Genomic DNA, 27,136 nt, shown 5'->3' with positions numbered 1-27,136 from the left:
TTGCAGTTAGCACGTCTTTCACTCTCTGTTAGCATTTTGCCAAGTTAATTCTTTAAATACTTGGTAATTATATTGTCCTTTGAACCCAGCCTTCCCACCCCCCCACCCCGGCCAAGCGGACATGCTCACTGAAAACTGACCCAAATTAATTGAGACACTGAAGCATTGTTCACTTGGCAAGTCATTAAAAGGGAACATCATTCTATATCTGAATGGATAAATGATATCTTAAAAATCTGTTTATAAAGGGCAAGTATAGATACCAAAGTCTTATGAATGTCATTCTCACCATCACATAAAATGAGCTTGTTTCTGCAAGCTCACTGCAGAATAGCTTGTGCTCTTTGAATTTGATGACTAGGGCACAGATCATAGAACCAAAGAGTTGGGAGGGACCCCAGCTGTCATCTAGTTCAACCTCCTGCAATGCAGGAATACTGCCCACTGCCATCCCTGGGTGGACACAAACCACCAACCTTTTGATTAACTGCCAGATGCAGAGCAATGGTAAAATGCATTCTAGATCATCCCAGAATCTGACACTGAAAAAGATGGCACATCTAGAATGGGTGACATTGGTTCAGATGTCATGCTAAATCATAATTAAATATTATGCATGTGAGCTTGTGCCCTTCCTCCTCCTCCAGCATAGCCATTTCCATTTTCAAATAATTGCTGTTTGTCATTTTGTTCAGACCAGGAGCTACAGTTCGTGTTTTAACTATGCCTTATCTGAACAATTCATGATTATTAACCATGGCACGAAGTTGGCATGTTTGGTTTATCTACAGTTTAGATTGGTTACAGTTTATCTGGGTTCATACATAATTCCAAATCAGTTAATTGAGAATGGAAGTATATGCTTTTGATCTCTTCTTTATAGCTGTGTGGGAGGGGGAACACACAAGCCCAATGATTTCTGCATATAACATGAAACTTTGGTTTAGCTTTGCATGCAAACACAAAAACATGTGAGCTTCATTGTCCAAATGGACACTCTTGATGGGTACTGGTTTTTGTTTTGTTTTTGCATAAGTAAGTGAAACATAAGCCGTATCTGTTAAGATCTCTTTGGCCTCTATTTTTCTCATTTTTACATCTTATTTTCCAATTTCTTACCATTTCTGCATTGAGCTGTTAGCCTGTGGATTGAGGTTACCTTTTAAAATGTTTTGCATGGTGCCTAGTTTTTTTAGTTCCATGGGAATAATAAGTAAATGTAGTAGTAATAAAAAATAAGTTACTGTAGCTTTCAGACTTCAGTTGCAAGAAAGTTATTGTCTGTTATTTATTAGCAATTTACTGTAAACTTTAATAATTGGTTTATTGCTGCATCTCAAACAAGGCTATTTTTTCTTGAACCTGTATTAGGTATAGTTAGCTCTTCAAGCAGTAATAGAGAAAATTATAGCTGGGATAAGAGTACCGAGGGCAGAGGGAAGCAATACAGCTGTTTGGGGAATGTGCACTTTGGTCATCAGGGCATTGCTTAAATGAGTTAAGCTAACAAGTATAATTTGCCTTTTTATTTTACTTTGTAAATTGGGAGTGACTTTAAACTTGTTATCATTTGTAGCTTGTTTGGGTCTTTTTATAAAGCTGGAACATTTCTGGAATGTTTTTTTTCTTGTCTTGGTCAGTGCAACAACGGTTTCTTGAGTGCCTTCCATTAACTGTGCTTGGCATGCAATTAATGCAGGAGATTTTATTTGAACATTGTAGACTAGACCAGTTATCAAACAGGTGGACTTCTTGGTTGCAGTACTGATGATGTGCTAAAACTGGTCTATGTTAACAAGTTCATGAGAATCTAGGCCAGCTTGTCTTCTGTGGTGTCATGTCTTGTATCTGCATCTGCATCTGCAAAGTTTTTGCGTATGAATGTTGGTCACTTAATGGCTGCAGCATCGAGTAGTGACATGTGTGAATGTGCCACGAGCCTCTGCATGTATATAGACAAGTTGAGAAGTGGCATATTATGAGATTCTATAGAATTATTCAGCAAATGGTCAAAGAATTAAGCCTTTTTTTAAAAAAGGAGAAAATAAATGGTTAGAACTGCAGATTCCCTTTTTAAGTGATAGTTCATTTTTTTATTATCTTAAAAAATACAAGACTTCATATTTTCCATATAGGGACTTGTGTGCAATTTGTGACCCACCAAGCCAAATACAGTCCATCAGTTATATACGGCAATTCCCCAGGGCATTACAGATGCCCTACTTTTGCTGACTGCAACTGCAGAACCTGAAGGGAATGATTCAGACCCTGGCTCTCCACAATGCATTGTGAAAAATCGTTTTTTTAATTCAGTCTGTATTAATTTGCTCCATTGGGAATATGGACAGTGACCAAAAGCCAGAGCCACGACTAAAAGAGAGCTTAACATTTCTTAAATACTGTACAGTGCTTTTTTTCTGGGAGGAAGCAAGGGTACTCATTCCCCTAAACATTTTGTGAATCTAAGTTTGGCCTCACTGACGGGCAATATTTCAATATGAGTAGGAAAATGAGAGTACCCCCTAAATATAACGGACAAGTGGTGAAATATTGTAGATACCTATTTAAAACAGTGAAAGCATGATTCAAAATAAACAATGCATTAGATTAAAATGCTTATAATACAACAGATGAAATTATTACATTGAGGCTATAGCTGTTAGCTGCTTAAGGTAGATCACAGATTAAAAGTGAAATATAAGAAAGCAAACATCATTTTAACACTTTCCCTGCAGTCCAGCTAATTTATGAGCAAGAACAGTGAGAATATGTCACTACATCAGGGACAGCCAACTCCTATGAGACGGCAATCTACTCACAGAATTAAAAAATGGCAGTGAACTACCCTTTGGGGGGGGGGGGTTTCAGGCCAAAGTTGTTGAGCTGAGCTTTTTTAGGGAGGAAGGTCCCTTGGGGTGGTTCAAGGCAAAGTTGTTGAGCTTTTTTAGGTAGAAAGGGGGAAAGTCGATCACCTAATTGTCGTTAATGAAACAATCAGCCTCACTGCAAAAACTCCTTCCGTTCTGCTGATCGTGCAGCAATGGAGCACGGGGCAATGGGGCGAGGCAGGATTCTATTTTAACACCGCTAAGAAAAGGGAGCCAGCAATCGACTACGATCTACCAAAACCTGTTGGACATCTCCGCACTAGATAGAGGCAGAAAAGCAACATATTGAAACAAGATAGGAAAAGTTACTTGAGGAGTGTATATACTGTATTTCCTTTAGGTTGAGAGAGACTTGAGATCTTTGGTGAGTAATGAGTTTTAAAAGATTGCAAATTTGTAAAATATTAACCCAAGGTATCAATGTATCAGAATTGTGGTGGCTTATCCATTATGATTGGAATAAATAAAAAAATGGCTACATTTTTCTTATATTGTTGCTATGTGAGCCTGTTTGTAGCCTATTTAAGGCCTCTCCTGGAAGCAGACAAGCTTGCCTGATGAAATGCAAAAAGCACAGACCCACTCTCCATCTTCCAAAAACACTAAGTCACGATAATCGAACATGTGATCCAAGAGCCACATGCAGCCCTCTAGGCCTCTTTTCGTGGCCCTCAGAAACACTTGATGCCCCCATCCCCGGTCCTTGTGCTGCCTTTCCAAAGCCAGCTAAGCAAAGTGCCTTTCCAAAACCTAGTTAGCACTTTCCCAGCTTTGAGGAGGAGGTGAGAGGGTTCTAGGACCTGCCAGAGTCTCAGGCCTGCTTCCCAAAGCCCTGTGCCTCGCTTAGTATGTAAAGCTGGATCCACCACCCTGCACTGAAGCCATCATGCCTTCAGGGAAGGTGCTGGTGGGACAGGGAGTAAAATAACCATGGAGGAAAGCCAATGTCAGCTAAAGGTTGTATGAAAGACCAGGAGAGCAAAAATGTGGGCTACCCCAAAAGTTATTTGTAAAATAGGTCCAAAAATCTAGGAAGCCGTTACTCTTCATCTGCCCCTTCATGCATGGTCAGTTTATAATAACATTCAGATCAAATCTTTTCCCTATAGGAGAAAAGAGAACAACTCATGCTGGCACGTTCACATCTTTTTTCTAGACTTCTTTTTAGACATCATCCTCTGCAAAACGTTAAAATGCACATGGGAAGGCAGTGTACAGGTCTACAGAGAACTCTTTATGTTGAATGGCTAATTAATGCTGGTGCACGGATATTGTTTAGGTGTTAGGGGTGGGGTTGTTTATTACGGTTTAAGAATTTATGCCTGAGTTTGACCCCCCTTTCCCCTGTTCCCTTGCATGTTGTTGTTGTTGTTGTTGTAATAAACAAAAATCTGCTCTTATTCCCTTATGGGGTACACAAGAGCCCTTGTAAAATCCTTTGCAGGTTCTCCATCGGTAGGAGAATATAACAGAGGCCAACCAGAGAAGATTGAGAAGCAAAGTCTTTATTAAAGCTGTTGTAACAGGGTGTTTTTCCCACACACCAGAGAGCAGGGAAAAGACCTAGAACAAAGGAGCGCCTCCCCTTATATAGAAATTTGAAATCATACATATGTCACAAAAAAGGCGGTCTTCAACAAATTTCAACAGAAAACTGAAAAGTTTGTTTTTCTCCTGCCTGCCACTTTATATGATAAAGTCTTATCTGATTGCCTTTCAACCAGGCCATTCCTTTGAGGTGGTGATTACTTAATTTCTGAGACAATGGGAAGATTCCCTCACCCCCTCCCTCCTTGCAGAGAAACATTTGGTAAACATTTGGTCAGTTTTGAGAGTCAAAATGGTGTCAGGAGTAAAAATGGTGTGAGGCCTGTCTTCCTGTGCTGCTTCAGACATGTGGCCTTGTTTTGCTTGGCACGCTTATGAACATATATATATATATATATATGTGTGTGTGTGTGTGTGTGTGTGTGTGTGTGTGACCTTGATATTCTTACAACATTGTTAACTGTAAGCTATGGGCAAGAGCTGCCTACTTTTAAATGACTGTATGAAAGCCAGTATGGGAGCCTTTTTTGCAGGGAACAAATGCTCTATTTATTTTTAAATACTGGTATATGCTGTAATCCACCCTGACGTTGCAAGTGAAGGCAGGTAAAATATATAAATAAATGCAATATGTCACAAGCTCCACAGGACTGAGTGCTGATAATATGTATGACCATTTATTTTTCATTTTAAGATTAATGTAAATTCTGTGTCTTTCTGGTTATTGCTGTAATTCAAAGGAAGTAGTAATAAAACAGCCTGTGACACTGTCTTTGTTTGTTTTGGAGTAACTAGTCAAAAGTTTAGTGCTTGTACAGTGCGCTGTATTGCAGAAATTACTAGTTCTCTTAGCTCAGTGGTGGTGGTTTTTCCAAAATAGTATTTGCTATTATTTTAGCTTTTATTTTTGGACAGATCTTACCTTACAGTAATCTAATGAACTCCTTAAAGCAATTTAAGCAATGCTCTACCAACTGAATAAATTCCAGAAACATCAGCTGATCCAAAATGCCATGCCCATCTATTGTTGGGTAGAAGTTTTAATAGGCAGTATATGATCAGCTTAAAGCGTCTTTATTAGTTACCATTTTCTTCCCAGACTCAACTTTTAAGGTGTGGGTTTTCCCCTTAAAGCAGGAATGGGAATCTGTGGCCCTTTGGCTGTTGTTGGTCTAAAACACGATCATCCATGGCCATTTTGGCCATGCTGGTTGGGCCTGATGGGAGTTGTAGTTCAAACATTGGAGAAGGGGGGAAATTAAAATTATTGCAATCTGGATCCTGAGTATCTTGTCATAGTTTTCCCCTAGGATTCTCCTGTGCATTAATATCAGCTAACACTCTGCTCCGAATCCCAGTGATTGTTAATATTATAGATTTTGGGGTGGACACACCTGAACCCTATAAATTAATAATCAGTAGGATTTTGATTATTTGAAGTACAGTGGTACCTCAGGTTAAGAACTTAATTCATTCTGGATGTCTGTTCTTAACCTGAAGCACCACTTTAGCTCATGGGACCTTCCGCTGCCACTGCGCTGTTATTATCCTGAAGCAAAGTTCTTAACCTGAAGCATTATTTATGGGTTAGCGGAATCTGTAACCTGACGCACCTGTAACCTGATGTACCACTGTATTGGTGGGAAGATTGGAGGTCAGTGGAAAAGTATAGGCTAAGATTTCTTTCCAAGCCCATGGCTTTACCTGGGATAGAGGCATTAACATGACAAAAGGGATTGATGGCCCACCTGAGAGGCTGGCAGAGGCTGCCATGATGGTGGGGTGTGGGTTGGAATTGTCAGGCAAAGAAAGTCTTTAGTAAGGTGTGTTGGGAAGAAGGGGGGAAGGAGTGGGCAGGCTGGCTGGGAGAGATTCCATTTACTACAGGGCACTGGCGGGGCGGGGGGAGTGCACCACCCTGGCACCATCAGGGAGGGGGGGTACCATCGCGGCCACCCCCCGGACACATGCCATGCAACCCCCACCGCGCTGGGTGCCATGCCCCCGCAAACTGCGCACCACACCCCCAGGACGCACGCCAGCCATGCCTCTGCCCCCTCTTACCCCCCCCCCCCGCCAGAGCATGCAGCTTCGCCACTGCTCCAGGGTTGCACTGCTGTGGGGGACAAGCCGCACTGAAATGACCATGCTGTAAGATTTGGACTCCCTCCATGCAGACTGAAGGTGAAAAAACCATACTGTATTGTTTTAAAGCTACAACAGTCTTCACTGTGTCTCAATTCTCCAAAGGAACATAGATCCTGAGTGAGTGCCTGGACCCCCACGGAGTCTTGCAGAGAGTGGGGGTGGCACCCAACTTTTGTATCAATATTCTATATTGTCTTCAAGGAGCAAGGCAGTTTTTAGTAAAGTAATTTCCCCCTCTGTTTAATTTTTATTTTATTTTTTGCCACCCTTGCAGATCTGTCTGCCATGGTTTTTAGTTGGCACATGACTTCTTTCTTCTTGCAAAAGACAATGGGAATTCTTTGGCTCACCCCACAAACTTCTGAAACCTGCAAGAGTGCCTGAAATCATAGAGAAGTGTTGAACTCCTCTGTAATGTAAAATTTGCAGTATATTAGTCTGAATTGAAGAGACAAAAACAGTGATAATTAAAGAGAGGAAATGAACATTCCCTAATTAGAACAGATACCCTGTTCCCAATGAGGCAGCTAGGCAAATGACTTGTTCCATCTTGCCTGTTGTTAGTATTCTCTATCTGTGATGTCATGTCTAGGAAGTGATAGAGAAAAGTCTCTGACAGTGTTATATGTACTTACATGTACTTTGTGTAACATGTTTTTTTCAACTGGCACACATAAAGAACCAGCATTGGAGAGGTGAGATAAGCTATCTTGTCTTCCTCTTTGGAATACAGTAATGTATGCATGTATGTATTACATATGCATGCTTGTGGGGATTCTTTTGCTGGCGCCTCCCGTGTGCAGGACGAAATTGACCTCACACGGGATGCCAGTTGCAAGGGTAGGCAGCCTGCGGACGGGACGGCCGGTAATTCCGGAGCCTGCTCGCACCACGCCGTGAACGAAGAAGAACTGCTGCCTGCAATCTGAAGGTTTTTGAGTTCTGTGAGTTCGTGAAGGTTGCCTCGTTGTAGAAGGTTGCAAAAACTCCGAAGAGGAAAATAAAGCTAAAGGTGGCCAAAACTGAACGGCCAAATAAAAGGTCTTAAAAGCAAAATGGAAGTAAAACTATGAAGACTGCAGTCTGGAGGGTAACGGCTTTAGCTGCCCTGCGTGGATGGATGGTTTCGCTTTCACTTTGCCTAGGCTTGTCACGCAACGTTCTCTCTGGGCTTTTCCGCGTGTTCTCCACACCACAAACAGGGAGCGGTAGCTTTTATTGAGTGAACAACCAACGTCATAATCGATACACAAACCAATCACAACACTGTTGCTGCCCTAATTTGGGCGGGAAGCAGATTAACTGACCATTTCCAAGTTCAAAGTTTGGAGCCAATAAACTCTGCGGAAGGATCCCAGCAGCAAATCGCCTGCCGGATCCTGCTACCACTTTTCCTTCCAGGTGGAAGGATACAGTAAAATTAAGCATAATTAAACACAATCAAACACAAATAACCACAGGTGCGGGTGCACCTGAAAAGTGTATTCCCACACATGCTTTCTTCTTTTGTTTAAGCATTTCCTAGATTGCTATTTGTTTTGTCATCTCAGGATGACAACTATGGAATCGGCTATTATCCAGCTTTTGCAACACTCCAGAAGACAAGACTTTTTTTTTTTTTTAAAGCAGGCTCCTGTCACCTTCAAGCTACTCAGAAATATAGAACTGCAATCTGGGAGGAAAGGTAGGGATTTCAAAGGTTGTATAATCTGTTGTGCTATTGCTTGTCTAAGATCGTTGCCTTATAAAACAGAGTGCTGCTAAAGCAAATAGAAGCATAGCTCAGTTGGAAAGCAGAAATGACTGAAGTGTTGGGTAGAGCTGTATCTCTCAGATAATGCAAGCAGCAGGTTGTTAACCTGCTACCAAAGTAGCCTCTATGCTTCCATGAAACCAGTCACCTCTCGGAAATATTGAAGAGAGAAATGTCTACAAGGACTGAGAAAATGGTTTCCTCTACAGAGGTATTCGGCTACTTCAGCTGGTTTAGTAGTCATTCCCTCACTTAAGGGGGGGGCAGGGGGAGACACAGGATGCACTAGGGATCTTTGATTGATAATTATTAAACACCAGAATATGACTACAGTACAATAATTCAACAAGCAAGAGAAACAGCTCAGGTGGCTATATCTAAACTAGGGACGGGCACACTTGCAAATGCATGATCTACTTTTTTGCACTTAGAATCCTGAGATCTACTAGAAAAGAGAGAGGATGAAGTGCTGAGTTACTGAGGAGCGAGTGAATTATGGATGAGTGATTAATTTCTCATATCTGTCTCTGGCTACTTCATTCTCGGCTACGATGCAGCTCAGGCCTCTTGGCTAGGGAGCTGCTGCTGGAATGAAGGAAAACACTGCTCTCTCTTCCACTGTTGTTTCTATCCTATCGCTCTCATCTCCCCACAATTCTTTTTTCCCTTTTCTAAATCTTCTTAGCTATGTGTGTGATAGTGGGGGGGGGGGAGCACCACCAATAGGGAAAGGAGGATTTATTATTTTTTTGAAAATTTGGTGGTGGCAGCTTATATCCTAATTTTAGACAAGGTGACTGAGGGTTCCACTTCCCTTTTTCTAGCTTGTAGTGGCTCCAAGACACTACAAGGCCCTCAACATCCTCCCTGCCATGTTTCCAGGTTCAGAATGTCTTTGGGCAATGATGCCGCCTCTTGACATTGCATGTCTTTCCCATGGGCACTCCCAGAAACTGAAGACTTCAGAGAAGCTCATGACCCATGGAACTGTTTTTTTTTAACTGTAAACGCATTTTATTGTTTCAAATACCTTTTCTGTGTCTTTGTCTAGTAAGACTCTCTGCAACCTCGCACCTTCCCACAATGCCTGGTATTCAAAGGCATGCTACTCCTGAACATTTTGCTATTATGGCTAAAGGGAGGTGTTTCCTTGTGATGGAGCAGATAGGAGTGGCTCTGTGTTGAAGTTGAGGCAAGAAGCAATTGGTATAAATTGGTGCAGGGTAGGTTAGCATCCTCATTTCTTGCCTGGTGTTTGGCTGCCTGCTTGACTACTGGATGGCTTTGGATCAGCAATCCCATGTTGTTTATTTAGCAATTATATTATGTACATCAAAATTGGTCAGGTTTCTTTTGTTTACAAAAGTGAATTTAGTTAGATGGCCTTGATTATAATTGTACTGTGCACTTCTCTCTGACCTGGCATTAGATTTGTCAGAACTTTAATTTGTGTTTCTACCTTTACACCCTGTAGTCTCTGCCTGGCTTATAATTAAATCCTTCTGTCAAAACCAGGCAGTCAGAGATATTACACGGCTAGTTTCATTATTTCTCCCCAGGTGCCCAAAGCTTGCCTGAGGGGTTGGGGATTTTGTGAGAAGACAGAACAATAATGAGTTCCATGTTTAAATGAGCAGCAGCTTTTAAGGGGAAGCCCACCTCTGTTATTTTCTTTTTTCCAGAGTGATGCTATTGTGTGTGGAAGGTAGACTCTGGCCTTCCCACTCTATGTAGCACTCCCTTTTAATATATTAATCAACACTGAATATTAATGAGTAGCTCTTGTTTACTGATCCAGCTGTAGCTCAGCATTTTAAAATCCTGCTGACTTAAGTGCAAAGAGATTCAAGCACATGTTTGTTTACAGATTGATACATTTGTGTACTGCGCTTCGACATCAGTTTCCAGATAAAATAACCATCTAAAAAAATAAAATGACAGGAACACAATTAAAAGTGGGACCAAGAAGCTTAAGCCTGGAAGAATGGAAAAGGACATTGCCTGGTGCCAAAAGGATAACTGCATAGGTGCCAAACAAGCTTCCCAATGCAAAGAATTGCCAATGCAACGAGTCCCACAATAAAAAATGCCCAGTCCCTTAGATAGGAGGAGGATGTCATTGGCAGGTGACTTGAGTCCATGTGTAGGTTGATTCAGGAGAGGATGTCCTTGGAGGTACATTGTTCCTAAACCATGTAGGCCTTCATAGGTGAGTACCAGCACCTTGTATCGAGCCCTGAAATGGATCATGAGTCTGTGGAGTTCTCTCCGACCACATGAGATTTGAAAATACTTAATTTTTTATTAGCTTCAGTATTTATATATCTTACAATGTTGTTGCCTTTTTTTCCCTGAGAATGACATCTTAAATCACCATAGTGTGTGTGCGCGTACAGTTAAAGCTGTCTTATTCATATGGCTTTTGATCTATCTATGATGTGGCTGAACTGGACAAGTAAAACGATCCAATTCATAAATGTAATGTAAGACTGAAAAATCCCTTGAACATCAGCCTTGACTTTCTAGGAAGCATAATGTGAGGCTGCCACAGTGGGAACCTGTGCAGTGTAGACTGACACTGCTCTGTCACACCTATTTTGGATAACCAGATTCTGGCACTATTTCCCTATTTCACAAGGTTGTTGTGAAGCCAAAATTGGGGTGTGGGTGTGTGGAAATGCTTGTAACATAAGTTGATATGCCACACTTACATCAGTGCACAATTGTTGTTGTTGTTCAGTCGTTCAGTCGTGTCCGACTCTTCGTGACCCCATGGACCAGAGCACGCCAGGCACGCCTATCCTTCACTACCTCCCGCAGTTTGGCCAAACTCATGTTAGTAGCTTCGAGAACACTGTCCAACCATCTCATCCTTTGTCGTCCCCTTCTCCTTGTGCCCTCCATCTTTCCCAACATCAGGGTCTTTTCCAGGGAGTCTTCTCTTCTCATGAGCTGGCCAAAGTACTGGAGCCTCAACTTCAGGATCTGTCCTTCTAGTGAGCACTCAGGGCCGATTTCCTTGAGAATGGATAGGTTTGATCTTCTTGCAGTCCATGGGACTCTCAAGAGTCTCCTCCAGCACCATAATTCAAAAGCATCAATTCTTCGGCGATCAGCCTTCTTGATGGTCCAGCTCTCACTTCCGTACATTACTACTGGGAAAACCATAGCTTTAACTATACGGACCTTTGTCGGCAAGGTGATGTCTTTGCTTTTTAAGATGCTGTCTAGGTTTGTCATTGCTTTTCTCCCAAGAAGCAGGCGTCTTCTAATTTCGTGACTGCTGTCACCATCTGCAGTGATCATGGAACCCAAGAAAGTGAAATCTCTCACTGCCTCCATTTCTTCCCCTTCTATTTGCCAGGAGGTGATGGGACCAGTGGCCATGATCTTAGTTTTTTTGATGTTGAGCTTCAGACCATATTTTGCACTCTCCTCTTTCACCCTCATTAAAAGGTTCTTCAATTCCTCCTCACTTTCTGCCATCAAGGTTGTATCATCAGCATATCTGAGGTTGTTGATATTTTTTCCGGCAATCTTAATTCCGGTTTGGGATTCATCCAGCCCAGCCTTTCGCATGATGAATTCTGCATATAAGTTAAATAAGCAGGGAGACAATATACAGCCTTGTCGTACTCCTTTCCCAATTTTGAACCAATCAGTTATTGCATATCCAGTTCTAACTCTAGCTTCTTGTCCCAAATAGAGATTTCTCAGGAGACAGATGAGGTGATCCGGCACTCCCATTTCTTTAAGAACTTTCCATAGTTTGCTGTGGTCGACACAGTCAAATGCTTTTGCGTAGTCAATGAAGCAGAAGTAGATGTTTTTCTGGAACTCTCTAGCTTTCTCCATAATCCAGTGCATGTTTGCAATTTGGTCTCTGGTTCCTCTGCCCCTTCGAAATCCAGCTTGCACTTCTGGGAGTTCTCGGTCCACGTACTGCTTAAGCCTGCCTTGTAGAATTTTAAGCATAACCTTGCTAGCGTGTGAAATGAGTGCAATTGTGCGGTAGTTAGAGCATTCTTTGGCACTGCCCTTCTTTGGGATTGGGATGTAAACTGATCTTCTCCAATCCTCTGGCCACTGCTGAGTTTTCCAAACTTGTTGGCATATTGAGTGTAGCACCTTAACAGCATCATCTTTTAGGATTTTAAATAGTTCAGCTGGAATATCATCACTTCCACTGGCCTTGTTGTTAGCAAGGCTTTCTAAGGCCCATTTGACTTCACTCTCCAGGATGTCTGGCTCAAGGTCAGCAACCACACTACCTGGGGTGTATGAGACCTCTATATCTTTCTGGTATAGTTCCTCTGTGTATTCTTGCCACCTCTTCTTGATGTCTTCTGCTTCTGTTAGGTCCTTTCCACTTTTGTCCTTAATTGTGGTAATCTTTGTACGAAATGTTTCTTTCAAATCTCCAATTTTCTTGAACAGATCTCTGGTTTTTCCCATTCTGTTATTTTCCTCTATTTCTTTGCATTGCTCGTTTAGAAAGGCCCTCTTGTCTCTCCTTGCTATTCTTTGGAAATCTGCATTCAATTTCCTGTATCTTTCACTATCTCCCTCGCATTTTGCTTGCCTTCTCTCCCCCGCTATTTTTAAGGCCTCGTTGGACAGCCACTTTGCTTTCTTGCATTTCTTTTTCATTGGGATGGTTTTCGTTGCTGCCTCCTGTATAATGTTACGAGCCTCCATCCACAGTTCTTCAGGCACTCTATCCACCAAATCTAAGTCCTTAAACCTGTTTTTCACTTCAACTGTGTATTCATAAGGAATTTGATTTAGATTGTATCTTACTGGCCCAGTGGTTTTTCCTACTTTCTTCAGTTTAAGCTGGAATTTTGCTATAAGAAGCTGATGATCAGAGCCACAGTCAGCTCCAGGTCTTGTTTTTGCTGAGTGTATAGAGCTTCTCCATCTTTGGCTGCAGAGAATATAATCAATCTGATTTCGATGTCGCCCATCTGGTGATGTCCATGTGTAGAGTCGTCTCTTGTGTTGTTGGAAAAGAGTGTTTGTGATGACCAGCTTGTTCTCCTGACAGAACTCTATTAGCCTTTGCCCTGCTTCATTTTGAACTCCAAGGCCAAACTTGCCAGTTGTTCCTTTTATCTCTTGACTCCCTACTTTAGCATTCCAATCCCCTATAATGAGAAGAACATCCTTCTTTGGTGTCATTTCTATAAGGTGTTGTAAGTCTTCATAGAATTGGTCAATTTCAGTTTCTTCAGCACTGGAAGTTGGTGCATAAACTTGGATTACTGTGATGTTAAAAGGACTGCCTTGGATTCGTATCGAGATCAATCTATCATTTTTGAAATTGCATCCCAGTACAGCTTTCGCCACTCTTTTGTTGACTATGAGGGCCACTCCATTTCTTTTACGGGATTCCTGCCCGCAGTAGTAGATATGATAGTCATCTGAACTGAATTCGCCCATTCCCGTCCATTTTAGTTCACTGATGCCTAGGATGTCAATGTTTATTCTTGCCATCTCATTTTTGACCACATCCAGCTTACCAAGGTTCATGGTTCTTACATTCCAGGTTCCTATGCAATACTTTTCTTTACAGCATTGGACTTTCCTTTCGCTTCCAGGCATATCCGCAACTGAGTGTCCTTTCGGCTTTGGCCCAGCCGCTTCATCAGCTTTGGATCTACTTGTACTTGTCCTCCGCTCTTCCCCAGTAGCATGTTGGACGCCTTCCGACCTGAGGGGCTCATCTTCCAGCGTCATATCTTTTATATGCCTGTTGTCTTTGTCCATGGAGTTTTCTTGGCAGGGATACTGGAGTGGGTTGCCAGTTCCTCCTCCAGGTGGATCACGTTTGGTCCAAACTCTCCACTATGACCTGTCCATCTTGGGTGGCCCTGCACGGCATAGCTCATAGCTTCCCTGAGTAATTCAAGCCCCTTCGCCACGACAAGGCAGTGATCCATGAAGGGGAGTGCACAATTAGGAGCATATAAATGAAATAATAATATCAGTTATCAATTGGGGTCATCTTACGCATGGGTGTTCTAGATTTGGGTTGAGTTTTCCGTAAGAGATTCTTTTTAGATAGTATCTTGGCATTACCGGTATCTTGCCAGGTAGGCAGTTGAATCTAAGCAAGTAGGAGAGTCTTAAATTTATTGCCACTCCTTGGCAAGGCACTATGGTAGTTAATAAATGGTTCTTCGTATTTACCCATTGTGTCTATTGAATATAGTTTTTAATCAGTTGACCGATTGCTTCATCTAATGCAGGCACGTCCAACTCCCAAGAGACTGCGATCTACTCCCAGTATAAAAACACTGGCAGTGATCTACCCATGGAGGGGAAAGGGGGGGGCAAAATCAAAGTTGTTAAGCTTTTTTTGGGGGGGGGGAACAAAACTAGTTATGATAATTAAGGGAGGGGGGAATCGCGTGCCGAAAACTGCGACACTGCGATTTAGCCAGCTTCCGTATCAAATCTTGCCGCCGCAAAAAAAAGAGAAACAGAGAGAAAACTCCAGGAGGCGGAGACATTAAATGCATTGCTATATTTGGAGAGCAATCGCTAGGGAGCATGCGATCCACAGCAGACACCCGGGATCGACCTGTCGATTGTGATCAACCGCTTGGACACCCCTGATCTAGTGCAATATTGCCTACACTGCCTCGCAGTGGCTCTCCTGGGTTTTAGATTAGAATCTTCCCCTCCCCTACCTGGAGATGCAGGTGATTGAACCCATGCAAAGTATATGCCATGGGCAGGCAAACTAAGGCCCAGGGGCCAGATCCAGCCCAATCGCTTTCTCAAACTGGCCTGTGGACGGTTCGGGAATCAGCGTGTTTTTACATGAGTAGAATGTGTCCTTTTATTTAAAATGCATCTCTGGGTTATTTGTGGGGCCTGCCTGGTGTTTTTACATGAGTAGAATGTGTGCTTTTATTTACAATGCATCTCTGGGTTATTTGTGGGGCATAGGAATTCGTTTCCCCCCCCAAAAAATATAGTCTGCCCCCCAAGGTCTGAGGGACAGTGGCCCTCTGGTGTATGCTGTACCACTGAGCTATTGCTCTTCCCTTATTTCTCTCTAGCTGGCCTGCAGAACAGCAGTGTTTTGCAGCACAGTTTAGCCAGCCAGACCTGCATTCTGAACTGTTTGGTAAAATTAGAAATGCCAGTATCATGAGACTGGGCTGTCAACACTTGTTCAACTTTCTACATAGGGCAACAGTAATTCCAGGTTTCTCTTGTGGTGCACTTAAGAGCTATTTATTATCCCAGTCTGGAAATTAGTAAAGCAAGTGCAAACAACCCAGGTGTATTCTGGTTTCTTAATGTCTGTCTCTTCTTATCTCTAAATGAGAATAACTGAAGGAGGGTTTCAAAGGAAGGAGCTATTTTGAATATACTAATTTAATTTACCTAACACTTTATGTGATGCTGCCATCTGTTTTGCTGCTACTCAAGTAAGCTGGCTGTTTTGTTGAAGTGATTTAAAATGAAAACATTGTGGGGCTCACTTAATGGCAGGAAAGTTGTGGCTGGATCACTGGTTTGATGAGATATCCAGGAAAAGTATGTTTTAGAATCATAGAATTCTGCACGGTCATCTAGATCTCTAATTTTGTCATACTTGTTTATTATTTGTATTCCTCCTGTTTTGCCTCTTTTAAGTTGGCAAACTCTGGAATCCTCTTGGGGACAGGCAGCTATTTTAAGATATGAGTTACAGAGGACTGCATGTTACTGAATGCTAATGTTGTGTTGATAGCTTTAGTGGAATACGTGAGTATTGTCTATCTATACTCATGAGTGTACACGCCATCTTGCAGATCACAGTGAAGGCCTTTAACAAAACTACATTCTATGAGACACAATGTAGCATTGTCTACAAGGCCAATAAATCTCTTGGCACTTCTTCCCAGATCTGTGTTAAACAGGATCATGCTTATTTTTTTCCATGGCCACTGAGGGCATAAGCAAGGTCTCCTTTTAGAATTTCCTCTATAAAATCACCTACTTACCTGAATTCTAGCTAGGTATGTTTTTGCTCATCAGCTATATTAAATTTGCACTTAAAGGAAAAAAACCAAAAAACACTCAACTCTTTAAATTCTTGGAATAAAATTCCTTGTATTTGACAAGTCAGTCCTTTGTCTGTGGATATGGTAAGAGTCCAAATAGGGAAGGGCAAAGTTTCTGTGGTAAAGATCCCCCTATCATTGCTTTGTAGTTGCAGTATTGGGATGGATTGGGGGGGGGGGTCAATCCTCACCACCTTCCTCCCAAAGTAGTAGTGGCTGAGTGATGCACATCTCATGCTGCCATTTTGCTCCCTTAGAAGAGAGGTCTGCCAAGTGCAGTGTCTCAACTGACTATGGCTGGAAGTTAGCCTTAATGGAGTTGTCTGGCTTTAATGCTTGCTGCCCTTCAACCTGGGTGCTAAAGTAGGAAAATTGGGCTTGGGTAAGACCTTTAGATGTGCTTTAACCAAGCCCCCCACCTACCCAGAAAGGATAATTTCAACTACAAGAGGCAGTTCCCCTTTATGATTTAAACCAGGGGTAGGCAACCTAAGGCCTGTGGGCCGGATGCGGCCCAGTCGCCTTCTCAATCCGGCCCGCGGACGGTCCGGCAATCAGTGTGTTTTTACATGAGTAGAATGTGTGCTTTTATTTAAAAAGCATCTCTGGGTTACCGGTATTTGTGGGGCATAGGAATTCGTTCATTCTCCCCCCCCCCCAAAAAAAAATATAGTCTGGCCCACCACATGATCTGAGGAACAGTGGACCCGCCCACGGCTGAAAAAGGTTGCTGACCCCTGATTTAAACCATCATAGGAGGGACTGATTGGCTTTCCTCCAAGCCAGATTTTTCCCTTTACCTGGTCCTGGGACAATGGGGCACAACAGAGGCTATAGTGTCTTTATGATACATGGTTTATTTATACATACACACAACCTGAACTTAGATGAAGGGATTGCAGAGCATTCACATTGTAAGTGGGCCCAGCCCCCCTCCATAAGCGCAGCATTTATAAGTGTGTCTCTTTGTTACAGCTTCTTCCAGTCAGCCCGTATTGTGTTCTGCCCCTTGCTTCTCTGCTTGTCAAGCCGCTGGCAAAACTGACACTTTTTTCCTGTTCACTTACACCACCCACCCTGAAATCCTACACCCCTTAGGCCTCTGCCCACCAATGCACAGCTGGGTAAGTGACTCCTCCTCTCCTTTTCTGGCTGTGTTCTTTCTCTCTTGATGGTTTCCTTTCATGAAAGCACCGGGATAGATACCTTGGAAGTCGAATGGAATCCGTTTTGGAAGTCCATTCGACTTCCAAAATATTTGGAAACCAAAGCACAGCTTCTGATTGGCTGCAGGAAACTCCTGCAGCCAATCAGAAGCTGTGGAGGCCTCGTTGGACATTCGGATTCCAAAGAACATTAGCAAACAGGAACACACACTTCTGGTAGCACCTTAGAGACCAACTGAGTTTGTTCTTGGTATGAGCTTTTGTGTGCATGAACAAACTTAGTTGGTCTCTCAAAAGATCTCAAAGTAGCTGTCTTAATACAAAGAAATTTCAGAAATAGACTGGAAAGAGAAGTGGCTGAATTGCAACTAATCACCAAACTTAAAACCATGGAGAAACCTGGTCTGAACAAAGACATTGGATTCTTATCTCATTATACATAACAAAGCTATCTTTAGCCATCTCACCCCTTGCCTTTCCCTGCAAGACTAATTGCAGCCGTTAAGAGTCGTCAACAGGTTTTCCACACCTATCAGCTGATCACCCATTCCCACCACCCTTCTGAGTAATACCCCTCCCCACTCCCTCACTATATTTAAGGATCTGGTGACTTCTGTTTCAGTGTATCTGAAGAAGTGTGCATGCACACGAAAGCTCATACCAAGAACAAACTCAGTTGGTCTCTAAGGTGCTACTGGAAAGAATTTTCTATTTTGTTTCGACTATGTTGGAGAATGTACTCAAATCCTGCCTTGGTTACAGGACATTTAGTCTTGCTTTCCTATCTGTAAAATTCTACACGGGCTGTGTAGAATAGTCACTAGATTTGGTCATTCAAAATGGGCATATTTGATACCACAAAACAAACTACTTCCCCAAATACATCCCCAAACATTTGCATTGTTTTGATGATGCAGAAACAAGTTTCAGCTGCTTCTCAGCACCATTCTTCCCTGTGTTTTCTGCTTTATTTCTTGCAATAGTGTCACTTGGTTCCATTTGACTCTGGCAACTCAGGTGATTTTTTAAAAAGTAATTATGTTAATCATGTAAGATACACTGCTATCATTGACAAAATCCTGTGGGTTCCCACATCCAATCAGATTTAAGGGAGATGACAAATTGCTGTGAGTTGCCAGATCCAATTAGATTAAAGGGAGATGAAGACAAATAAGTGCAAGGAAGGGAAGGGCAAAGAATGATATTGAAAAGCACAGTATTAAAATAATGTGGGTGTGTTTGCAATGAGAGCTAAATGTTGCTGAAAATGGAAAACATTTTTCTACACATTGAGAAAACAAAACGAGGCAATAGCAGTCCTATTGTAGACTGCTATAATGTAATGTAATATAATATAATATAATATAATATAATATAATAAGATGTCAACACATTATTGTTGAACCAAAAGTTGTATCACGCAGTCAGCTGTAAATCTAAGAAAGATTTATCATAGGTTGCTCTTGTGAGCTGGTCCTTGAGCCATATGAAAATACTATGATTTTGTCAACATGCTCTTCTGTATTTGGGGGTCTGTGAACGTATGAATATAAGAAGCTTCTTTGTACATATCTAGTTCACTACTGCCTACTCCAACTGACAGCAGCTCTTGGGAATCTTGGACAGAATATCTGCCAGCCCTGTAATCTGACACCCTGTAACTTGAAATCCCAGGTGTTGAATCTGGAATCTTATATTAAGACAAGGGGCATAAATGCAAACTGAGAGCCTGAATCACATTGACTGATCTTCTTCTTCTTCTTCTTCTTCTTCTTCTTCTTCTTCTTCTTCTTCTTCGGCGATCACTCATAGCCGAGTAAAATTGTCTTCCATAAACACGATTTTAACAATGAGTCAGTAGGTAACTGTGGATGCCAATTCTGGATCCACACATCCTTCCATAGTGGGGACATTGCTTTCCGGGCAGGAGTTGATCACGGTGTGGATTTGCCAAGCGTGCCTTCTCCCTTGGTCCTGAGCTCGAGTGTCTTCAAAGCCCATGACACCTTTGGTAAAGGCTGTTCTCCAATTGGAGCGCTCGCAGGCAAGTGTTTCCCAATTGTTGGTGTTTATACTACATTTTTAAAAATTATCCTCTGTCAACATGTTAATGAATGGTCAGTATAAGGAAAGTAAAGCACTGGAAAAGCAAGTCAAAAGAATTCCAGATTATATAAGATGGGTGTTGATTTACAACAAAGTTGTCCTCATCACCTCAATTGAACATTTGAATATTATCTTGTAGGTTGTCCAAAGCAATTAGAATTTATACTTTTTGTCACACACTACTTGTGACATATTAATTCCACAGGCCACAATTTCAGTGGGGATTACATGATTTTGCAGAACTTCTTATATTATTTGATTATGTAACAAAATGGAAAGCAGCTCTTGGTGATGAGCATGTACATATGTGCATTTGGACCTTCTAAAACATGGGGTGGTGGTGACTGGGTTTACCTTGAGCTTGGTTTGAAAGCTATTCTGTCCTTTAAAAAAATCATACAGAATACATCTATAAAAGCTGTAAATAATTGAATTCTTATTATAACTTATTTAAAGAATATATCTGAGAAGTTGCTCAAGGGGCTTTTTTCTTTCAATGAGAAGTCAGGTGCCTTAATTTTGGTGTAGAGCAACTTTTTTGGATGCAGAATGTTCCAGGTTCAATCCACAGCATTTCCAGGTAGGGTTGGGAGAAGCCCCTGCCTGAAACCCTGGAAAAGCCACTGCCAGTTAGTGCAGACAGTATTGAGCTGGATGCAACAGTGATCTGACTCGGTATATAAGGCAGCTTCCTACAGTATGTTCCCATGCACACAGTAACAGCAGCTGCTATTGGGTTTTCAAATACAGCAAATGATCTTCTTAGGCCATGGTCAAAACAGCATGGAACAAAAACGGTTAGTTAAAATAGTTTGGGAGGAGAAAGACTTCAGCAGCAATTGCCTGTTTTTTCCTCTGGTATCTGCCCTCTTAAGGACATAATTGAATATCCTTGCTTTAAAGTTCTGTCAAAAGGATGTTGGTTTTGAGTTTCAGCAGGCTTGAGATGATCTGACCTTACTGTTTGCAGTATGCCTGTACAGTGATCAAAATATTTTTTCCTCCAGCACAACCACAATTAACAAGAAAGACTGCTAAAAATTGTGGAGCTAGCACAGTGAGATCATTTATGTCAGAACTTTGAGATATTCATACCCTTCCGGGTTTAATCATTCATTATCCTTTCCCTAATTGAGGCCTTGACCCAGTTTGTGGCTTAGCTTGGGCCCTCTTGTGAATTCTAAATGGCAGTAGGCTGTGTGTCAGGAGATAACGCATTCGGGCTCTAACCTCTCTGTCACACGAGTGATGAGAAAATTAAGTTCAGTAAATACAATCTGCATTATATTATGCATTCAGTTACTCTGAGTGAAGCAACCATTTCAGGATTGGGAGAGAGCATAGCACAGTAATAGGGAGTGGGAAGGAAACACAACATGATGCCACAGCCATTATCTCCTGTTTGTGTCCCTTGATTGAGCAGATTTATATGACAAGGTTGTTCTGAATTGCCTCTTTTTATTAGGCTTCAGGAAGTTCCCATGTATTAGTGATTTGTATCTGTACAAATTATACTGTTGTGTAACAGACACCTAGGCGTTGTAAAAATAATTGCATCTCATTACACAGCATTGTGTAAAGGAGCAAGGTCCCGTAAGAGTCTGACTCAGGGATTCCTTCATATTGGGCTTTATTGGCTTTCCCAATACAGGCATTAGGCTTGTCTGTACTTTCATTTACATGCTAAGTTCATGAGTTCATGAATTTTATTATTCATGTGCAAATCACCTGTTGCTTGATAACCAGGAATTTCTCACACCGCCACCACTCCCACAAAGGAAATACATCACTGAAAAAAGACAAAAGAAGAAAACACAGATTTGTATAAAACATGTATGAGCTAATTTATACATATAGAAACAAATTAAGAAATAGTTGCTATCAATTGACAAGATTTGTAAATGTTGTGTCCTAGTCAATGGAAATTCAGACTCTATTTTTAAGTGCTTATTACCTGAGATGTTGTGCACCTCTTGTCGTATCAGTTGGAGGAAACTGGCATCTGAATTGCTTATATGAGTGTGTTGTATGGGTATGATGGCTTTTTACATTTGAAAGTAAGAATTATTCAGCTTTCTCATGAGAAAAAACAATACAAGAACCCAGTCCATTCTAACTAGGAGATGTCAGTCCCTGAACAATAAATTAATGACGGCAAAAATGGCAAAGCAAATGTGTTGCTTGCTTTGCTCTTGCACCCTGTAATTTTTTTTTAATGGAACGTTTCACGAATTTGCATGTCAACCTTGTGCAGGGGCCATGCTAATCTTCTCTGTATCGTTCCAATTTTAGTATATGTGCTGCCGAAGTGAGCACCTCTTGCACCTGTATTGATATTGTCACAGCTGCCCATTTTAAACATTGCTGCTTGGATGAGATTTTAGCTGTAGTTTATGACAGCCTCCTGAGATGACTAATTAGGATTAAAGTCTCCATAGGCCAGTGAGTGTGGGAAACATTTCTTGGTCACAGATGTGAGCCTTGTTATCACAGAGATGTATAATAAAATAATAATCATAGCCACAGGGGATGAGAACACAGTGCCTAGGCAAAGGGAAATTAAGAAGTGAACAGTGAAACAGATGTTGTGATTTCTTTGCAGGAGTGGAAAACTGCCCAAAATACAGCCCTGGAACTTATTTAGTATAAGCAGCTGCAGCATACAGTCCAGTTCAGAGGTTACAGTTGTAGTTTGTTAACTTAAAACAAACCAGGATTAAACCATTTTCTGATAGCTTGACTAATCATAATTGGAATGAACCACGGTTACGCAATTTTGAGACATTACAAGGAACTGTAGCTAGTTTAAAAGCAAAAGCTTTTGACCTCTGCAACTAAGGAGACGGGCAGGTGTATGAGTCTGAGGCTTATTAATGTTGTATCGATGCTTGCTGTAATGCAAAAATGTCTTCATAATGGGGTAAAAACATATTTCCTTTCAAACTACTGCAGTTACTCTTGCTTCAGATGTGTGAAGGGCTGTAGCTAGATGGTGGCAAGGTGAGCCCCCGCTAGGGGTGCAGGGAATGGGCTCCCCCCGCAAAATCGGCTTAAAATATGTATATAAATATAAATATTGATTATTGTATTGCCTCATAAGAAATGGTTTTAAATAGAGGGTGAATTGAATGGGTAAAGGGGGGGCTTGGAGGAGAGGCAGAAAGAAGAGCTAATTTGTCTGTGGCTAGCGGGCACAATCTGGACAGTTCTGCCAGGGGCGCAAGATTACCTAGCTACGGCTCTGGGTGTGTGGAATCATTCAATTATGCACCAACTATTGCCAGGGAGGAAAACAAATGTAGACTCAAAGGGAAACAGGACAATCTGATTATTCATTGTGTTTTACATCCACCAACCAACACTCAACAATCATTGCGTTTTACACTCACCAATAGCAGATTGTATAAGAAGAGGGCACTGTCAGCTGTGCCTGTCAACATGTGCCCTGTGCTTCCTGAGTTTCTGGAAGTATGTTCCTAAAATATAATATTTCTGTTGCCATACATTTAGTTGCCCATCTGGCTCAGAGTTCTAGAAGGATCCTAAGTTCATAGGTCAACATAGAAATTTGTTTTCATCTTCCTGCTATAGTGATTTTTTTCCCTTAAAAAAATGTTTAGGGGTCCTCTCATTTTCCTACCCATATTGAAATACTGCCCCTCTATGAGGTCAAACTTAGATTCACAAAATGTTTAGGGGTATGCGTCACCCCAGAAAAAGCACTGCTGCTATATATAAATGGAGGCAATGGATACCTGTCCTGAAAGCAGTTTGGAGTGAATCTCTTCTTTCTCTCCCCCCCCTCCCCCGTGCCCGGAAAGTGACTTCTGAAAGGTGGGAGAAGTAGAATTTGAGCATGTGACCCTAACTTGTAGATGAGGAGTTGTGAACCAGTGAGTTGCAACTCTCATCATCCCTGGCCATTGGCCACACTAGCTGGGGCTGATAGGAAATATCCAGCAATATATAGAATGCCACAATTTTCCCATCCCTGCTAATATATACAGGGTATGAAATACCCCATCTTTTTGTGTGTGATTACTTGGTCAAATATTGAATACCACCAAACCAAAAGTTGCCATCTGTTGTTGTTGTTGTTCAGTCTTTCAGTCGTGTCCGACTCTTCGTGACCCCATGGACCAGAGCACGCCAGGCACCCCTATCCACTGCCTCCCGCAGTTTGGCCAAACTCATGCCAGTCGCTTTGAGAACAAGTTGCCATCTACATTTTGTAAATGTTAATGTGAGAGCAGTGGCAATGTAGTCGAGCCAGCTTGACATCCGCACATGCATGAGCACTATTTGTTGCACTACCCTGACAACTTAGAGAGCTCATTGATATGTGAATAGCAGAGGTTTGAAGATTTGACCATCCCAGTTCAATCTTTTATTATTTGAAAAAAAGGGACTTCAGTTATGTTTTGTGGTTTCATTTTTCTGTGGCAGCAATCTTTAAATAATGGAAGTCTTAACCACAGCCTTTATGCTACAAATCATGTGATTTGTAGCATAAGGACTCTAGTTAGAACTTACATTTTGTTGTTCTGCTTATCGGCCAGTGATGGATGTGACTTGATTTATGGTGGTAACCTAAGTTGTTTGGAAATGATGCCACCATGAGATTCTGTATGCCTGCCAAAGTCCTCTGAATTATGAGTATCATAAAACAAATCTCTTCAGTCACTGGAAGAAACAATTGAGAATGGAAAAGGTCAAAGCTATACCGTGAAACCTACGTACCTTAAATAACTTTTGTGTGTCCTTGGGTAGGAGTGGCTGTTTTTATGTTTGCTTAGAAGCCATAAAACAAAATTACTGCTGCCCATTGCCTGTAATTCAGAAGGCAGCTAGCATTTGCCTGATGATCTTGGTAAACCTAGTGAGAGGAAACTGTTATATAATGAGGTTTTGCTATATGCATATTTATGCCTTTTCTGATTCTTTTGATGCTGCAAATGAAAAGTATGGATGATTTAAGTTTAATGGTTCGGAAATGTTATTTCTTTTTGCTCCACTTTGTGCCCTTTTGAAACTCTTTGCATCCTCAAGATATTGCCTTGGAGATTTAGCATATGGTATGATAATGGAGGTGTGTGCAACCTCAAAAAATGAACATACCTTTTAGTGGTTGGAAGACTGATTGTAATATGTGGCACAGTTATGAAGCAAGCTGATAAGGCTACTTGTTCTCCCTAGCTGGTTATTGTGATCAGTCTAGACTTCGCCTTTTGTAGTGTCAATTTCTGCAAAGGTATTTGGATACATAGGGTAGAATCTCACATTACCAGCAACATTTCCAGATCACCTGCATTGATGTTCAAAGTACACTGCTAACTCTGGATGCGAATGGGATTTGTTCCGGAGCCCTGTTCGCATCATGAGCAGTCCGCATCCCGAGCGCCGTGTCTGCACATGTGCGCGACGCAATTCGGCGCTTCTGCGCATGCACGTACTGCTGAACCCGGAAGTAACCCGTTCCGGTACTTCCGTGTTCGGCGGGTTCATAACCCGTGTCGAACGCAACCTGCAGCGTTCGTAACATGGGGTACGACTGTAATTGAATCATAGCTTAGAAATACGATCTTTTGCTTCTGAGTTTTCTAAAGCTTTCCTGAGCATTGCCATCACATTTGCAGGGCCTCTGTAACCCTCAGGCTAATTTTTTTGTTCATTGAAAGCTGAAAGATTTTAAGAACCCTAAAGAGAGCCCAAAGGATTGCACACAAAAATGCTTTAAGAGCTGCATGCAACTCATTTGTTGACAGGTTGTTAGTCTGCACAATGGCTGATCGGTTTATACTTTGACTTCATATATAGCAGGCATGTTGATCTACTCCCACTATAAAAAACCTGGCAGTGATCTACCCATTGGATTGACCAAAGTTGTTGAGCTTTTTTGGGAGGCCGATCAATAAGGATCACGTGATTGACCAGGGACGCCCCATGATCGACTGGTAGATTGCAAAGTGATATATAGCAACAGATTTACAGCGTAGCCCTATGCATGTTTACTTTGAGCTTTGTCCCACTTCAGGTGTTAAGTTTGCACATGTAAAGGGGCAAGTAGGTATGTTGGGGAGCCAGCACCACTCTCTTGATAATGCAGAACGTGCTAACCACATTTCCCAGTAAGTTTGGGTTCATATCCTTTTGCTGAAAACTCCTAAACTTCAGTAGAGCAGTACTCTTCAGACATTGCTGATTATTCATTGGCCAAGGAGCATGCAGTAAAACACAACTCTGGAGGGGACATTAGTTACCCCCGGTTGGCAAATGACGGAGAGACCCTATTTATTTTGGATCCCTGTTTCAGTTTAGGATTGCCCCTTGATTGGAGGTGTATGTGAAATGGAAATCTCAAACCAGACCCTGGCATTTTGGCTCATTACATCTGTTTCCGAAAACAGCATTGTCTTCTCCCTCTGCAAATTATCAGCTGTTTTCAAAAGTGCTTGTCAGTGTATCAAACTGTGTACAGCCTCACATTCCTTGCTGCTGTGATTATGACAGTATATTCAGGCCTGGCAGGCGTTGTCATTCGTTCATGGATGAAAGGATAGTGTAAGAACGCACAGCAGCAATGACTATACCTGTCCATGGGGCAGCACACCCAAGACAGGAGAACAGAAGTTATTATAGGGCTTGTTGTGGCATCAGACAAATGCAGCCCTGCATATAAACGGCGAACTTGTAGAAAAATGTTGCCTCATTTGAAATGTAAACGACTTGGATAGCTGGAAATAGAAAAATTAATTCAGATTCTCTTTGATAGTATGTTACTGTTTGCAATATGTTTTTGTTTGTTACTGAATTCTTTTGTTTTTACTATTATTATTCTTTATTAATAAACAAAAGAAACCAAAGATAAATAACATAAAGAAATACTGTTATAGCAGGTTGACTACAGCATAAGATTGGATGTTATAACTGAATTTTTGTTATACATGTATCAAAACAAATCTTTGTTATACCTTGTTTATCTGTTAATTTTTGTACTTAGTTATTCAGAGTTGTATCCTACCTAAGAGGTACTGCTATTTTAAAATATAATGGGGGGGGGGGAGGAATCTAAAAATATTACTAGCCCACCCCCAAAATACAAAAAACCATTTTTGCAGACATATTTATGTTGGCCCCTACTGATCTGAGAAGGAACAAAACAATACAAGTTTATAAAACTTCTGTGTTCAGTCACCTAGAGACAATTCTTACCCTGCCACAGGCAATCATTACAAGCTATTACAAGCTGGTACAAGCATTTAACTGAGAATGAGAATGTAAACCTGCTGATGTGGGGGAGTAAAACATTTTCAAAAGGGATTCTATACATTTAATTTAACTTTGAAATACTGTATACTTTTGAATAGGTCTGTTTTGCATATGTAATGGATTGCATATTTGCCACATTGGCTCAGGGTTCTGCATTATGAGAGGGTGTTGGTTGCATGGGGGGGGGGAGGGAAA

At 41.6% G+C, this 27,136-nt stretch overlaps 1 protein-coding gene and 1 non-coding gene across 3 annotated transcripts in view; one reads left to right on the top strand and one right to left on the bottom strand.

The window, feature by feature from the left end:
- ADCY5 (adenylate cyclase 5) overlaps window positions 1–27,136 on the top strand; it is a 171,545-nt gene that overhangs the window by 8,026 nt on the left and 136,383 nt on the right. The window lies entirely within an intron of this gene.
- On the bottom strand, window positions 21,882–21,988 carry LOC117061723. Its single transcript, XR_004428131.1, has one exon. It is a non-coding gene; the product is annotated as a U6 spliceosomal RNA (small nuclear RNA).

This window comes from Lacerta agilis, chromosome 1 (assembly GCF_009819535.1).
Source record: "Lacerta agilis isolate rLacAgi1 chromosome 1, rLacAgi1.pri, whole genome shotgun sequence".
Lineage (NCBI taxonomy): Eukaryota > Metazoa > Chordata > Lepidosauria > Squamata > Lacertidae > Lacerta > Lacerta agilis.
This window is presented reverse-complemented; position numbering and strand designations above follow the sequence as displayed.